Below are 5,062 nucleotides of genomic sequence, written 5' to 3'. Positions count from 1 at the left end.
CTCTCCTCTCCTCTCCTCTCCTCTCCTCTCCTCTCTTTTTTCCTAGTCTTTCCTCTCATTTTCCTCCATTTCCCTTCCCCTCCTTCATTCTTCTCCAATTTCTTCCATTCTTTTACCCTTTCTTCACCTCTCCTCTCCTCCTCTCCTTTTCTGCTTTCCAACTCCTCCCTTCACTTTCTTCTATATTCTTCATTTTCTTCACCTACTGTTAAACACAGGAAGACACCTTTCTGGAATTCATTTGTGAAGTTGAAAATATTCTCTAAAACCTATTTTTTAGCAAGTGATAATATGTGACACTTTTGTATTCAGAAATTTTAGTAATGGATATGATTTGACCACTTCCTAAATTGCTTGTGTTTTGGATTTATTGTAGCCAATGCCTTTCTCTCTAGGATAAATTTATTTGCTGCTAGTAAAATTTTTAAGAAATGAGACCTAAAATTAGATCTTTAAGTCACTGATGTAGTTCTTGTGCAGTCCTTCAGAAATTCAAAGAAAGATTGTTAGAAAGATCTACTTTGCTTTTGCTGCTTTCTAACTCAATGAATCTGATCACTCTTTAAGTACTCACATCACCAACTGCTTTCCATGTCATGAGTGAGGCAGCAACAAAGGTGGACCTTGCCATAGAGTCTATGAAACTTGGATTTTGAGATTTCAAATCTATGTCAAAGCTCTAGACATATGGCAGTAGATAAAGGTGCTTGACACGAAGCTTGATGATCTGAGTCAGCCTCCAGAAGACAGAGAGACAGAGACCGAGAGACAGAGAGAGACTCACTAACACTCCACTAATAATAAATAAAATAAAAATTAAAAACTAAAATCTCCTTAATTATAAGCCTTATTCAAATGTATTATATTTTTGCAAAGATGATTAACTCACAAGTTGTTTTCAATATTTATAGTTAATATTGGAAATTTTTTGTTTTTTAAATTTTCACTCTTTGCTTACATATATACTTGCAAATAAATTGGTTGTTTCAAAGATTAGCTTTATTCTATAATTCTGTTTGCTGCTCCAAATACCCAAATACATAATATCATCTGTCTTTAAAACTTTTGCCCTAAAAGAATAAACTTCTATATCTGACTTCCAAATTTTTGTAACAGTGCTTTATGAAATATAACTATGCACTGTGTGCTGCCATCCCATTTCTGGTAAACATGCTGCCCACTGATCATGTTCAAAACCAGTGAAGATACTATGAGAATGGGAGTTTGTATGTGAGCAAGAAAGCATTACTAGATATGCATTTAATTCCAATCTATCTCTAGAACCTGTTTAGATGCAGAACTGAATTGCTAATTAAAGTCATATTATCCATGTACAACTGTAGAACTTGCTGTTTTATATCCACCTGTATCACCTGTATTTTTAGGGCCTTTCTGGCTGTGGAGAAAGAGGAACACTCCTCCATTGTTGGGATTGTTAACTGGTACAACTACTCTGTAAATCAATCTGGAGGTTCCTCAGAAAATTGGAAATAGATCTACCTGAGGACCCAGCAATACCACTCTTGGGAATATACCCAAAAGATCCCCAACCATACCACAGGGGCATGGCCTTGTTTGTGATTACCAGAAGCTGGATACAACCCAGATGTCCCACAACAGAAGAATGGATACAGAAAATGTAGTTCATTTACACAATGCAGTACTACTCAGCTATTAAGAAATATGACATTCTGAGTTTTGCAGGCAAATGGATGGAACTAGAAAATATCATCCTGAGTGAGGTAACTCAGACCCAAAAGCACATGCATGGTACGTACTCACTTATAAATAGATATTATATATATATATATATATATATATATATATATATATATATGTTACCTCACTCAGGATATCTATATGTGATATATATAATTACACAAGATATAGTCCACAGAACTCAAAAAGCTCAATAAGCTGAAGTGTCCAAGTGAGGATGCCTCAGTCCCACTTGGGAGAGAGAAGAAAGCAATCACAGTGGGGAGGCAGGGAGGGACCTATGAGGGAAAGTGGATGGGGTAGGAGGGGAGGTGGGGGAAGCAGGGAACCTGATCTGATACTGGGTGAGGGAAAAGGACTAAAGCCCTGAGGGCCAGCAGAAAGAATGGAAACAGGCAACCTCAAGAAATAAGAGGTTCGGGAGGACCCCCTCCCCCCCAGAATGCACCAGAGACCTCGGAGGTAAGAGACTCCCAGGACTCAAAGGGAAGGACCTCAGATGAAATGCCCAACAGTAGGGAGAGGAAACTTATAGACCCCACCTCCAGCAGGAAGACAGGACACCAAGTGAGGGGTGGGGTTGCCATGCCACAGTCACACCTCTGACCCACAATTGTTCCTTTCTGAAAGAATTACAGGGATGGAAATGGAGAGGAGCCTGAGGAAAAGAAGGTCCAGCAACAGGCCCAAAGTGGGATCCAGCTCAATGGAAGGTCCCAATGCCTGACACTATTACTGAGGTTATGGAGTGCTCACAAAAACGATCTATCATGACTGCCCTCCAAAAGATCCAAGAAGTAACTGAAAGAGTCAAATGCATATATTTGCACCCAACCAATGGACAGAAGTAGCTGACCTCTGTTTTTGAATTAGGGTAGACTGAAAGAAGCTGAGGAGAAGGGCAATCCTATTTAAGGACAGGACCAGCAGTCTTAATTAATCTGGACTCCTGAGATCTTTCAAACACTGGACCACCAAACAGACAGCATCTACCAGCTGATATGAGGCACCCCTCCCCCAACACGCGTACAGTAGGGGACTTCTAGGTCTGTGTTCATTCAGAGATGATGCACCTAACCCTCACGAGATTGGAGGTCCCAGGGAGTTTACAGGTCAGTTGGGGTATGGGGTGGGGGCATCCATGTGGAGATCGAATGGGGTGGGGAGGAGGTGTGGGGTAGGGAGCAGTCGGAGGGTGGACTTGGGGTGGGGAATAGAATATGGAGTGTAAAAAGTGAATTTAAAATAAAATTAAATTAAAAAAATAAAAAAGAATGTTAGACATTCATAGGATGACTCTGTTGGGGCTTGAGTCCTTTCTTTCTTTCTTTCTTTCTTTCTTTCTTTCTTTCTTTCTTTCTTTCTTTCTTTCTTTCTTTCTTTCTTTCTTTCTTTCTTCCTTCCTTNTTCCTTCCTTCCTTCCTTCCTTCCTTCCTTCCTTTCTTTCTTTCTTTCTTTCTTTCTTTCTTTCTTTCTTTCTTTCTTTCTTTCTTTTGTTAGTAGTAATGGGAAGGGGAGAAAGGCCATGGGTTGCACACCGCTTGCATATTGTCATATTGTATTTAGTGTGCATTCGGGCAACAGGAATTAACAGTGTTGACCATAACCATCAGACTGATGTAGTGGTCATATTTTTCTTTTTATTTTTTATTGGATATTTTGTTCATTTACATTTCAAATGTTATACCCCTTCCCATTATCTCTTCCACAAGCTACTTATCCCCTTTTCTTTGCCCCCTTCCTCTATTAGAAAGCACTTCTTGGTATCAGCAATAGTGTCTGCAGATGGGATGGATCCCTTGATGGGGCAGTCTCTGGCTGGCCTTTCCTTCAGTTTCTGCTTTTCTTTGTCCCTGCATTTCCTTTTGACAGGAGGAATTCTGGTTTAATATTTTGAGGTGGGTGGGTGGCCCCATCCCTCAACTGGGGGCCGTGCCTATCCATTCGATATGGCCTCTACAGGTTCTATCTCCCCTTTGCTGTGTATTTCAGCTAATGTCATCCATATGGGAGAAGATCAGGGAGAAATACAGAGGATCAGGAATTTGAAAATTGGTCGTTATTTTTCAATGAATCATTTCTCTCTCCTTTACTTTACCTGGCTTTTTTTTTGGGGGGGGGGATCAGCATATTAATGTTAACACAGCACTTAAACTCTTGGGAGCTAGGCATCATGTTTCTCTTCCTTGGGAGAAAAGTCTCTATAAAAGTTATCCAAAAGCTTGTAAACATCCAGAAGTACAGAAATATCTAAAATGAAATCTTTGTAGAATAAATATAACCTGTTTTGTTATCTATGCATTGGATCTGTAAGAAGATCTGTGAATTGTTATGAATAACATAGGATCAAAAGCTCACAACTTGAGGTTCCCAGTGAGGAATGAAATGATGAATGAAGCTGTACACATCACTTAGATTTAAAGACTCATGTAGAGAACATTTCTTTATGTTTCCACAGCAAAAAAATTGAAGGCAGTTTGTCTCGATTGCTGAATAATGAGAATAAAACCTAGCAAGATAAATGCGACTAAAATGACAAAATGTTTAAATCTGAAGATCAGAAATGCTTTACTTCTTGGCTTAATTTTTATTTAACTAACAAAAATTTACTGTCAACTTGAATGCAATAGCAAGGCTATCAAGGCGATGACATTAAAAGACAAAATCTTTACGGATTTACTCAACTATAACACCCATATAAGAAGCACAAATTATAAGTTCAGAGCTTTCTTTGTTGAAGGAATGCACTTGTGTTTACATCATGCCAGTTAACCATCCTTAACTGCTTTAGCAGTGTCACAGAGCCCCCAAGGTCTCTTCTGTTATCCTTTCCCAAAATACACATTAAGCTAATTTCAAAACCATGTGCTTTTATTGATCAAAAGATGCATAAATGTAAGCATACAATAATACTTTATGCCTGACCTCTTCTGTTTTATATTGCTTTTATAAGTATCAATTATTTTATTACATTCAGTACAGCTTTTTTATTATTTTGTGGCATAGGATTTTACTTGAGCACATTTCACATTAATTTTCACTTTATTGTTGGAAGTTTGAGTAGATTTCAACAACAGGATCTTATTAAGAGTCTTGTTATGATGGACATCTAAATGAACAGACATATGAATTTCTAACGCATATATACCCAGGATTTGAATTATTAGAATCTACTCAAATTGAGAAGATACTTCCAGATTTCTAAAACAAGTGTGACAATCTATATTCCTTAATAACTATCTAAAAGAAAAGCCCTGACTGCTCCACTTTCTTGCCAATATTTTGGATGGATTTTTCTCCAGTTTAGTTATTCTCTTATTATATGTCTTCACATACATATTAC

This window comes from Mus caroli, chromosome 16, assembly GCF_900094665.2.
Source record: "Mus caroli chromosome 16, CAROLI_EIJ_v1.1, whole genome shotgun sequence".
NCBI classification, from domain to species: domain Eukaryota; kingdom Metazoa; phylum Chordata; class Mammalia; order Rodentia; family Muridae; genus Mus; species Mus caroli.
The sequence above is the reverse complement of the archived record's forward strand: the minus strand, read 5'-3'. Positions refer to the sequence as shown.